Consider the following 13,348-nt stretch of genomic DNA (forward strand, 5'->3'; position numbering starts at 1 on the left):
TTTTTTTTTTTTTTTTTTTTGCCAGAGGGCACATGTACTCACAGGGGAGAGACAGAGAAACAGAGAGAGAAAAAGTGTGAAAGCATTCCCCACGGAGTAGGGTCCCACTGCAATCCCCTCTTCTTCATGTCTCCTTTATTTAGAGATTTTGGGCATGCCCACACATGCACCTGACTCGTTTCTCAAGTCACTGGGTCCCAGGTACAAACTGTGCTGTTGCTAGGTGGGATCCAGCTGCCCTAACCACCCTGCCCTAGGCTGGACCAGGGTGTGGGCTTTTATGGAGAAATACTTCCGTCCTAGACTCCTGTTCAGTCTATGTGTACAAAGGAAAGATGAAAACTTGTGCAGCTCTGATTGGTCACCTCCAGGAACAGTCTCTCTGGTCTGTTACTGTTCTGAGAGGTCTTCCTACTAAAGCCAGTACCCACACTCCCTCCCGGCAGCGCCGGTAACCTCAGGTCACTCAGCTTGCCCCACGTGTGCCTTCCAAGCAGTCAGCCACGGGTCTCGGCCATCTGGGCTGGTTCTGACCAGTTACATTCCCTCTGCCTGAAATGCTTCTCCCCCACGTAGAACATGGCTCACTTCTCTCTACCGCCCCTCATGTCCTTCAGTCCTTGTTCGAACACCGTCTTCTCAGAGAGGGCTTTCCTGACTATACAAACTAGCATGCCCACCAATATTTTATTTTCCCTCCTTCCCATAGTTTTCTTCACTGGGACTTATCCCTACCTGGCATTATTATGGACTTATTTTTATCTACTCCCCTAAGTAGAATGTAGAGGACCGGGGCTTTATCTGTCTAATCACTGCTATATCCTTTGAGCCTAGAACAGTGCCTGGCACTTAGTCGCTCAAGAATATTTGTTGAATCACTGAATGACCCTTGACTCATCAGCACCGTGATCTAAGTCCCCTGACTACAGACATAATGCTCAGCTGGGACGAAAATGGACCCCCTGATGCAGGCCAGCAGCACCTTCTGGTATCATGCCGTGGGCACCGTGGGAAGCCTTGCATTCTGGAGCCATCCTTTTCTGGCTGTCTGGCTGGGAGCAAGAGTCTCAGCTCTTTGCAGGCTCAGTTTCATCGCAGGTAAAATGAAGATAATCATTATCACATAGATAATTACATAATTACTAGGTAAGGATGTAGAATACTGAGCAAGTTATCGGATTCAAATCTCCTTTTTATGGGAAATCACGAGTCCCCCTCAGCTCCATACACGTCCTCTGCTTTCACAATTCCAGACATCTGAGGAAGCAGCCAAGAGCTCTGAAAGGCTCTTGGCTGGAAACTAAGGATTTATTAAAGTCAGTGTTCTCTCGTTCTCCTGTTTGAGCATGTAGATGACATGGAATAACCCCTCTCACTTATTAAATTAGCTTTGCCAGTGTTTATACTGCCAGACGATCACTTCCCAATTTGATAAAAAATCACTTCATAATGAGGATTAGATGGTACAAAAATGACAGTGGTTTCTGCTGGACCTTTCACATCCCTTTTGTTTTGAACCCTAAATCTCCAGTATGCCAAAAGTTTGCACAATGACATATTGTTGTTATGCCTCTCTAGGACTTGATAAATTAGTTATTGTTATGAGATAACCTCAAAACATTAAATGGTCTTTGCCAGGAGGTTAATTTTTATTTTATTTATTTATTTATTTATTTTTATGGAGCAAAAATAGAGACACATTGATAAAAAAAGACTTTTAAATTCAAAGTAGTATTTTTTGCTGGTTTGAGTGGAAAGTGGTGTAACCACAGGAATGTACATTAACAAAAGTAAGAAGCTAATTAAATAACACACAATTGTTGTATTGTCTGGGTATTAATGCTTGAAGGTCATGTCTTTGTTTACAATGGCAAAAGGAATTTATTAAGGGAGGATGATTTGACAGGAATCTTTTGGCCCAACAAGTTACGTGCAGGCTGTGATAATCAACATTTCTTTTTTCTTTTCTGTAAGTAGAACCATCAAGAAGAGAAATGTGTGAAACATGTACTCTTGCTTATTATGTATTATGTGTTTGACTCACAGAATCTTTATTTAAAGGACTATAGCAATTATTTATTTATTTATTTATTTCTCTTTTTGGAGAGGTTTTCGCTATAGGGCGCGTGCGCTTGCCAGACAGACAGAGAGAGACAGAGAGACAGAAAGTGAGAAATCACCCCCGGGGGGATGGCCACGCCGCAATCCCTTCTCCTCCATTCTCCTCTTGGGATCCTGGGCACGCACACACGCACATGTGCCTGGTGTGAGTTTTAAGCCACTGGGTCCGGGATGCGAACCATGGTCGACTACATGGAAGTCCAGCAACATAGCCATTACTCTAACTGCTGGTCCCTATTGCAATAATTTATTTTTAAGAATTACTTATTTTATTTTATTTATTATTATTATTTAATTTGCTATATTACCAGAGAGAGAGAGAAAGAAAATGAGAAAGCAAGCTGCCAAGTCTAGGACACATAGTGAGCCATGTGGGAATCCAGCACCCCAACCACCACACTACCTGTTGGCCCCAGCTCGCACGATCTCGAAGGGAAAAAAAAGAAAGAAAGAAAAAGAAGAGAAGAGAAAAGGAAAAGGAAAAAAAATGCTTCTTGGGCAGTAAGCTGGAGGTTACTGCTACAGTTAGTTGGCTATAGTAAGGGAGACTGAGACTCGTTCCTTCCTGGGGTTTGATGCCCACCGGAGCAAGAAACAAATGAGCGTTGAGCCACGCGACCCCTTTCTCTTGCCCCCCCCTTTTATTATAGCAGCTTCCATTTACTCAGATTTTCTAACTGCGGGCACTGCGCTATGGCTTTGCAGATAGAATCTCTGTATGTCTCCGCCACAACCCAAATGGTACTGTTTTTTATCCCCATTTTCCAGATGAAGAAACTGAGTCTTGAAAAGATGAAACAGGCCCAGCTATGGTGGCACACTTTACTAAAATACTGTGCTCCTCAGGCTGGGATCACCTGGGGACCTGAGTTTGATTCCTAGTCCAACCTAAAGGCCAAGGGCAATGACATGCACCTGTAACCCCAGCAATTTGGAGACCCAGGCTCAGTCTGTCTGATCTCAGAGCTCTGAGAGTGTCCCTGTCCCTCCTTTTTTTCTATTTTATTTTATTTTATGTTATTTTATTTTATTTTTTAGGTTTTTGTCACAGAGTGCAAGTACTTGACAGAGAGAGAAGGTAAGTGAGAAATTGTTACTCCCCCTCCCCCCCTCAGGTGGGATGGCCACACTACAATCCCTTCTCTTCTTCTTGCCATCTTTAAATAAACACATCAAGTAGGCCAGCAGGTGGTGTGGTGGTTGGGGTGCTGGAGTCCCACGTGGCTGACTGAAGTTCAAGTCCTGGACTTGGTGACTTGCTTTCTTACTTTCTCTAGTGAACGCACATGCCCTGTAGCAAATTAAAACAATAATAACAATGATAAATAAAATTAAATAAGTAATACAAAAAATAAACACACACATCAACAGGCCCAGATCACACAGGTGGATCTGGCTGGTGAGGTTGGATTTCCTGGGGACTTTGCTCTCTGTCTTGGCATTTGGCCTGTGTTTATAGTCAAAGCAACAGACATGAGGTAATGAAGCAAAGGAGGGAAGTCCAGAACATGACTGTCACCGGCAGGCACTGTTCGCTGTGAGCTTTTCAGAGCGTAGAGCAGGAAGGGAGGATGCCGCCGCACTGTGTCTGCAGTGGGTTCATCCGCCGCCGAGGCTTGCGCCATTCGTTGGTCCAAGACCCGTGTTACACCACAGTTCCTGGAGGGCAACGAGGGCCGTGAAAAGCATGCGATGTAATCACCGCTTCAGGGATACCTGTTGGGACTAGCGATAATAGCTGAGTGCCAGGAGCTTCTCGTATTTGGCATAAAGGAAGTGCTCACTAAATATCCCAAGTGACTGGACTAATTGTGGACTCCATTCCTTTAGCAATATAACCCAGGCAGTTGCAGGTCTACACTGGGGGAGCTCAGAGGTACCCAGGACTGGTTTCGCTCATGTGTCCCTATTACCACTGGAATGATAGTAGGGGTAGGGATCATGGAGGGAAGGACAAGAACATACTCAAGGTCATGAGGCTGAAAGAGAGTCAAGGTGCCATGTTTTACCTCAGAGACCCAAAGGACAAAGTCGGGTGTCATCTTTGAGTGTACCTAGCTTTGATTAGCTTCTCCACTCAAATTTTTTTAGGGTCCTATGCAAATTTTAATTCCAAAATGTTTTGGAAGGAACTCTGAGATATAATCATACCAGCAATGTGGAGACTTAGTGGGGCAACTGCTATGAGTTACCCTTTGACAAAGACACCACAGAGTAACACTAAGAAGTGTAGCTCCCAAGGCAACCAGGGACATCAGAGTGTGAAAGAGCTTTGCCATGAGGAGAACCCATGGCTACGAGAGCAACATGGAGCATCAGACCAGAGACCGGTTCCTGGTGGCCTGCAATAATACAGCCTAGTTATCACAAACAGTTAAGTCAAATAATGAAATAGTCGGAGAGCAGCGACAACAGAGAACGCTTATTCTACAGATGTCTACTGTAACGTGAACAAGGTGGCTCCCTGGTGACATACTTGTTTTAAAAAAATAATTATTAATTTAATTTTATTTCTTCTTCTCTTTTTCCTATTTGATGAGAGAGAGAGAGAGAGAGAGAAGGAGAAAGCAAGCCACCAAATGTGGGACTTGAACCACAGTTGGTCATTTGGGAGTCCAGGACCTTAACCACCACACCACCTCCTCCCCTTGACATAGTTACTCTTAGAGGCAGAGATCAGGAAAGGATTCTGTGGCAAAGGATGCCACTAGAACCCAGGCGTAGTGGAATCCTAGAGAATTCACGTGTTTCTTTACATGGGAAAGGACTTCCCAGTGAGCAATCTTGTCAAATGAATACAAGGAAACACATTTTTCTAAATGGTCAAGACACAGGAGATTTAGCAGTTTCCTATACTAATGGCCCACTCCAATCCTTTGTCAACAGTGTAAGCCAGGGTTAAAGCTGAACACTTGTTTCCACAGTACCTTTTGTCATTTGAACACCAATGTCATTACTTCTCCATTTCCAGCTTTATGATTTTTCTCCACTTCCCATTAGGACTAGTTTATCAAAGAATATTTGGCGAGCAGAGAACAGGAAAATACCATGCATAGAAACAGATGTATGTGTTGTGGAAAAACGTCATGGCCCTATAAAATCAAGAAGGAAAATCCTAGCATTGAGCCAAAAATGACTTCTCTATTTCAGCGATAGCTCATTTCAAGTAAGCCTTGTGTTCTAGAAACAACACCTGTTGATCTTTTCTGTAGATCTGTTAGAAGCCCAGGCATGAAAATATAGGAAAAAGTTTCCAAACCAAATCGCTATGTAATCCTAATAGTAATGCTTCATTATGGGAGACGAGGGTGGGTGCGTTTTCCTTTTGGGTTCTTGGAAAATGGTGCAGATGATGCTACGTCATGGACATACTGGCTGTTTTTCTGGCTCCTTGCTTACTCACACCGCCTCTCTGCCTCAATCCCTTGCTCAGAGTCATTCGTGGAGGAAAGTGAGACTTCCGACAGGTCCAGCATTTCACAAGGAGGAAAATCCCTGAGAGGGCACACCTGAAGCGTGGTGGGGACTAGCTACACCAGCACATGAGAGGCTTTTAGTGTGTTTGGAACTCCATGCACCCTTGGTGTGCTGTGAGTGGTCTGGAAGGATGACCAGAGAAGAGGCCAGAAGGAAGGAGACCAGAACGGCTTGGCAGGACGAGTCTGAGCAGCAGCCTGGAATTGTGAACCTGGTCTAACAGGCCTGGCTGCACTCTAATACCACCCTCTGTAATCCGCTGGTGCAGGTGTTTTCCTGCACACAAATAAAAGAAAAGGTGATACTTCTCCTTCTCCTACTTGAACAAGTGCTGAGAAGGTAGAGGCAGTGGGTCAAAATCCAGATTTTGATTAGAAGTTATCAGAGGTCAACTAAGGTCTGCCAGGCAAGGAGGAAGCAGGTGGAAACGATGCCAACACCTATAAGCACCAGGAATATAAGTGTAAGAGAATTCAAGGCTGTCTTGAGAGGTGAAGATATGGCCAAGAGGTCAACCAACCCAACCAGGATAACTGGCCTTTCGCCCCCAGTCTCTTCACTCTCAAATTCATGTTATACTCTAGTTAGATGATTCTTCCAAAAATAAAACCTGATACATATCATTCCTTGCTCAAACAGGGGTGGATGACTCTTTGTTGTTTAAAGGACTAAGTTCCAACCCCTTAGCTAAGGATTCAGGTGTACCAACTATCTGGCCTCAAAAATTCTTTCCAACCCTATAATTAACTCACCTTTTTTATACTTCTATCCCAGACAAAGTAGTCTCTTTCATTGCCCACACAGAATTTGCTTTTCTGCTGAGAACCCAGGATGAGAAGGTAGGGTCTTACCCTCTCACCTGTTCTATTGTCCTGTCATGGGAAACTTGGACTGGCGGAACAGGCTGCCGTTACAATAGCAGTTCTCTGTTCACTTCTTGTCTAGCTTCTTAGCAACATTTGATGTAGAAACATATTCTTCTTTTTTAAAAAAATATTTATTTGATCTTTAGTTATTATCCTTTTTTTAATTGAACCAGAAAGAGAAAGGGAAAGTGAGAAAGCAAGCTGTCAAGTCTGGGACTTCAATCACAGTCAGCCACGTGGGAGTTCAGTGTCCCAACTACCATACCACTGGCCAGTCCCAACATTCTCTCCTTAAAACATTGTTCTCTTATTTCTCTCATTTTCTCCAACATAATTATTTTTCAACTGCATTCGCTGCTCTTTCAAAATCCTTGCTGGTTTTTCTTTTTTGAGTGGACTAGAAACTGCCGAAGTACTTTAGTGATTTTGTCCAAGGTCCTGTTCTTTGTCTGCTAACATTCTTATCCTGGGTGATCTCATCTGTAGTAGACTACATTGTTGACTCCAATTTTATCCTCTCTTCTACTTCCTGTATCCAGGGTATTGACAAACACAGTGCACATGGGGACTTTGAAATGTTCATGGAAAAATCAAATTAAAATAAAGTTTACCTTATTGCAATTTTTTTTTTTTTTGAAATCTACAAGTAATTTTCTCATTATATGTATTTTCCACAAACCGGTTGAAGACTATTTGTACTTCTCTTGCCTTGGACTTGGGACTTGGGCACGTAACTCACTTTGAATGAAGATATGTTACTGGAAGTAAAGGTGTGCTATGAATCTGGGTTTTTCTTTCTTCCTTTCTTTAATTGGCTAGAGGGTACCTACACTTGCAGGAGAGAGACAGAGAGGGAAAGTGAAAAAGCACTCTCCATGGGGGATGGTCACACCATAATCCCTTGTCCTCTATTTTTTCCTCCTTAGAGGATTTTGGGCACACACATTCATGCACCTGGTGTATTTTCTAAGCTGCTGGTTCCGAGACTCAAACCACGTAGTTGGCCATGTGTGATCTAGTCACTCTAATCACACCTCTGGCTAGCCTGAGCTGAGTTTTTCCTTCTCTTTCTTCCTCTCTTCTTCTTTTTTTAAAAATGATTTATCTTTACAAAAAAATCAATTTTTAAAATTTGCTATAGGGTCAGACAGACAGGGAGAGAGAAAGAGAAAATGAAAAAGTATCTGGTGGAAGGATGGCCGCACTGCAATCCCTTCTCTTCCATTCTCTCAGGATTTGGAGCATGCATGCACATGTGCCTGGAGTGTTTCTCAAGCCACTGGGTCCAGAACTCTAACCACACAGTCAGCTGTGTGGATCTAGCCGCCTTAACTACTTTGCCACTAGCCGGTCCTCATGCCAGGCCTTTTCAAGGCCTCATGTGCTCTCTCTTGATCTCTGAGCCTCTGCCATTGTCATGCCTAGCTGGCTAGTTGGTCCCAGGAGGATGAGTGATACATAATAGCACAGAGCCACCCACCTGACCTTCAGACCTGCAGAGAGAGAGAGAGAGAGAGATTGGGGGGGGATACCTAGCTCAAAGCCCAGCCAATCTGCAGCAAAACCAAATTGATGATTTATGCAACTGAGCATTGGACTAGCTCTTGGCAAAAGCAAACCAACATATCATCTGTTCACTTATGACTCCCAAATATAGATCTTTAACCTTTGACCTTGCTTCTTTTGTGCTCTGGACTTGTAGACCCAGCTGACTACTTGGCATCTTTACTCGGTGTCTAATAGGCATCTCAAATCCAAATGCCCAAGATGAAACTCTATTTTCATCCCTCGATCTGCTTTTTCCTATCTACCTAAATAATATCTTCATCCTTTGGGGTTTTCAAGCCAAAAAAGTAGGAGTTGTCCTCAATTCTTTTTTTTTTTCTTTTCTTTTTAAAAAAGTTTTTTGCTATAGGCACATGCACTTACTGGAAAAAGACAGAGAGAAAGACAAAGGGAGAGAGAGAGAGAAAGTGAGAAAGAAAGAGAGAGAAAGTGAGAGAGAGAGAGAAAGTGAGAAAGAAAGAGAGAGAAAGTGAGAGAGAGAGAGAAAGTGAGAAAGAAAGAGAGAGAAAGTGAGAGAGAGAGAGAAAGTGAGAAAGAGAGAGAAAGTGAGAAAGAGAGAGAAAGTGAGAAAGAGAGAGAAAGTGAGAAAGAGAGAGAAAGTGAGAAAGAGAGAGAAAGTGAGAAAGAGAGAGAAAGTGAGAAAGAGAGAGAAAGTGAGAAAGAGAGAGAAAGTGAGAAAGAGAGAGAAAGTGAGAAAGAGAGAGAAAGTGAGAAAGAGAGAGAAAGTGAGAAAGAGAGAGAAAGTGAGAAAGAGAGAGAAAGTGAGAAAGAGAGAAAGTGAGAAAGAGAGAAAGTGAGAAAGAGAGAAAGTGAGAAAGAGAGAAAGTGAGAAAGAGAGAAAGTGAGAAAGAGAGAGAGAAAGTGAGAAAGAGAGAAAGTGAGAAAGAGAGAGAGAAAGTGAGAAAGAGAGAAAGTGAGAAAGAGAGAGAGAGAGAAAGTGAGAAAGAGAGAGAGAGAGAAAGTGAGAAAGCATCCCCCCACCCCCCACACACACGCACAGGGAGATGGCCACACTGAAATTTCTTCCCCTAAATTCTCCCCTTGGGATTTTGGCACATGCTCACACGTGCCAGGCCACTCACTGAGTCTGAGACTCAAACCGCACCGTCGGCTGTGTGGTATCCAGCTTCCTTGGCCACCATGCCACCAGCTGGCCCATTCTCGATTCTTTTTTCCTTCAGCTTTCACATATAATGTATTAGCAAGCCCTGCACGCGTTCCTACGGAGCACTGCATTTAAATACACCCGTTGTTTTCCTATCTGCATTGACATACCTATCTCTTTCTGCTTCACCTTTGTCCTTTCTTCAATCCGCTCTCCACATATTAGCTAAGGGATCTTCCGAAAGATGAAGTCAGTTCATGCCACTTCTAATTGCTACTTATCATCCAGGACAAAATCTAAACTCCTGCATAGTTCTCATGTTCTGGCTGGTGCGGCCTCATCAGACCCCATCTTGTGCCATTCTCAACCTCATGGGTCAACTTGCTGCGTGCACTTCAGACCCTCCCACCTGGTTCTGACCTGGGCGATGGTGCACTTACGATTCCCTCTATTAAGAATGCTTTCTGCTCTATTTCCACCGCGCCAACTTCACACTGTACGGTTTATCAGTTTAAATCTTACTCCTCAGAGAGACCGTCTGGAGCCAGTTTATTTAGGTAGTTAATGTATTTGCAAGGTGGAATGCACAGTGCTGCCTGATGTCCTGGACCATCCATTTCTGCCATCCTCATGGGGTTGGCTGAGGTCACCTTGCAGCTCCACTTTTCCCACTTCCCCCACTTCCCACTTCTGGTTCCCTCTCCTCCCTCCCACTGGTTGATTCCAAGGATTCTCTTTCATAAACATTATGTGCACTCCACTCTGCTTCAGTGTTGCTTTCTTGACAGCTGCAAAATCTATTTCCTTTACAGTGTTTAAAACTACCAGAGGGCGGGGCCCACAGGTGGCATGGTGGTTAAGGCGTTGAACTCCCACGTGGCCGGCAGCTGTTCAAGTCCCAGACCAGTCAGCTTGAAAATCACACCAGGACCATATGCGTGTCTACCTGTCCAAAATCCAAAGAAGAGAATGGAGGACAAGGGATAGCAATGTGGCTATCTCCCCTGGGGATGCTCTCTGGCAAGTGCATGTACCCTATGGCAAAAACTTAACAAACAAAATGACTTGAAATTATTTTCCTGGTTTGTTTTCAGGCCTATTGTTTGCTTGTCCTGCTGGAATGTCTTTTATATGCATACAGGGCTCTGTGTGCCTTCTTCACTCTGTATCCTCAGCGTCCTGAACAAACGGGCACTGGGAACCAGCAGTTAGCGTAATGGCTATGTCGCTGGACTCCCACGTAGTCGACCGCGGTTCGTGTCCCAGACCCGGTGGCTTAAAACTCACGCCGGGCGCATGTGCGTGCGTGCCCAAGATCCCGAGAGGAGAATGGAGGAGAAGGGATTGCGACGTGACCATCCCCCCTCAGGGGTGATTTCTCGCTTTCTGTCTCTATGTCTCTCTCTGTCTGTCTGGCGAGCGCACGCGCCCTACAGTGAAAATCTCTCCAAAAAAAAAAGAAACGGGCACAGCTCCATTGTCATCATAGCAAACAGCTGGCACTTACTGCATGTGGACGCCATGCTAAAGGCTTTACCTGTGTTAATGCACTCGTCTTCAGGGCAACCCTATGAGGTAGACTGTTATTGGCCCCATTTTATAGGTTACTCGGCTAGTGTAGAGTCACAGCTAGTAAGTGACAGCATTGGTATTCGAACCCAGGCAAACTGAGTCTAGATTTCGTGCACTTATCCACACCACTGTGTGTATTTTTTTTTTTTTAAGTTCATTTATTTATTTCTTGAGAATGAGAGGCAGAGAGAATGTCTGGGACTCGAACTCAACAGTCAGCCATGTGGGATGCCTTAACCACCATACAGGCACCCCCAACAGGGTCTATCCCTGTCATGATACCAAGGTCAGCATTTCCTGACTCCAGTAAAACTAGCCTAAATGTGCACCATTTGAAGCTGCTCAAAGACATTTCTTTTTTAATCAGAATTACAGATGAGTGGAATAATTTTTTTAAATGGTTTATTTATTTTTTATTATTACCATTTTTTAAGTGTACTATAGGACACGTGTGCTAACTAGAGAAAGAGATGGAGAGGGAAAGTGAGAAAGCAAGTCACCAGGTCTGGGACTCAAACGGTAGTCATCTGTGTGGGACTCTCAGCGCCTCAAGCACCACTCCACCTGCTGGCCCCTAGGGAAACTTTTTAGTGATGGAGATTTTGTTTTCTTTGCCTTAAAAAAAATTTGGAGCAATCATAAGAAATCTTTCTTTTTTATTCACGATTGAATGCATGCATATATACATGAGAGGGACAAAGAGAGAGACGGGGACAAAGAGAGAGAGGTAGAATCACCTTCCATAGGGTCTGGTCGTGCCAAGTTCCCCAACCAGTAGGATTTTGGGCCTTCACAGGTGTGGCTGGTGTGTCTCAGGCTGACCAGGCCAGGGAGTGGAATGGAGTTGCCTTGTCAAATCAGCTTCTCGTGAGCAGCTTGTTATTGCTGTGCCCTGGAGCCCACCCCAGAACAACTCCTTTTGTTCTTGTTTTATTCTTCTCTCTCCTTCATAGAGGATGAAGAAGGCCAAGAAGGTGAGCAGAAAGTGACTTTGAATAAGTAGAATTATAAGGGAGGATGAAATTAGCTGGGGAGATTCTAATAGGTGATTTGGAGGATAGATTTGGGCCTAGAAAAAGATACAAGGACATTTGACTTTCTAGACCCGGATAGAAGAAAAGACTTCTCTTATGGCAACCATAAGTAGTCATGGATGTGGATTTCCCAAACTTAAGAAATAAAATATTCTCCAAAATCTTTTATTTATTTATTTATTTTTAGAGAGATTTTTTGCTATAGGGGGTGTGCACTTGCTGGAGAGACAGAGAGAAATGCACAGAGAGAAAGTGAGAAATCACCCCTCACAGGGGTTGGCCATGCCGCAATCCCTTCTCCAAACCGCAGTCGACTATTTGGGAGTCCAGTTATGTAATCATTATGCCGGCTGGTAGTCCCCAATATTCTGTAAAATCTCCTGGTCACCAGTGACTGGCTCAGTGCTCTGAACAGTGATGCTTAATCTTGAGAACCCTCAAATCTCTGAAATCTGTCCTTGCACAAAGCCTGAGGATAATTCTCTCAGTCGCAGGTTGACCTCCCTATAGAATCAGCTTGGGGTTCATGATATGAAGGTAGGGGGAGGGTTTATAGAGTTAATTACTAGACTTCTGTCTATTAAATGTACAAAACACACATGGATGATGCTGGAGCTTTGATGCGAGTAGAGGAACTTGAATTCTTTCCAGCTGGAATGTGCTGGAACTTCCCAATGGCCTGAAAGAATGCCTAGAATTCCTTGTTCTATTATGATGGTCACTGTTATTTCTCGCAGAGGCAGGTGAATCTTCCTGAGCTACCACAATGGGAGTAGATGAGCCTCCAGCAGACATGGAGCATAAAGCAGGCCAGTGCTCTGTGAGCTGGGCAGGCAGGAACCCTGACTTACTCTCGCATGGGTATTAGGGGTACTGTAAATCTTTAAAGCCAACAGGAAAATTAATGAGCAGGGCACAGAACAGGACCTCAATAGCTCCGTACTGGGTGGTGGGAGGAAGAATTCTGCAGCTTCCCCTCAGGCATTAAGGATAACTCAAAACCTCCTCCTTTGTGGCCATTATCCAATTACAACAGCTTTCCACTATAAAGAATTTAGGCATTTAAGTTCTTTCCAATCATCTGGGGAAACACGTGTTTAATACAATCAAGGCATTGGGGTTTATTGGATTAGATTTTCCTTTTAGTGATGAAAAAAGAATATATACATTTTTTTATCTTCTGCTTAGTTTATAAATTAAAATTGATCACAGGTATGCAGAGCATAGGACAATATATAGCACATAGAGGGATTGGTACTAACTACAGTTTCTGCATGTATTGGGGGTCTTGGAATGTATCCCTACTGTACTTGGCTCTGCTAGTTACTAGCTGTCTGGCCTTGGGCAAGGTGCTTTTCTCCACTCAATCTTATGACCCTCATCTATTAAATGAAATAATATCTACTTGGAAAGGTTATTCTGAGGGTTAGTTGAGCTAATGACTGTGATGGTGTTTGGCACTCTGAAACTACAGGACCTAATACTTTCCCTAACTCACATTACTTCAGTAAGGAATTTATATAATGGGCTAGCTATTCAGTGGGAGAGTTAGAAAGGGCAATCATTTATTTATTGCCACAAAAATAGCTTATAAATCACTTTACTTG

This window comes from Tupaia chinensis, unplaced genomic scaffold, assembly GCF_000334495.1.
Source record: "Tupaia chinensis unplaced genomic scaffold, TupChi_1.0 Scaffold000423_1, whole genome shotgun sequence".
NCBI lineage: Eukaryota > Metazoa > Chordata > Mammalia > Scandentia > Tupaiidae > Tupaia > Tupaia belangeri.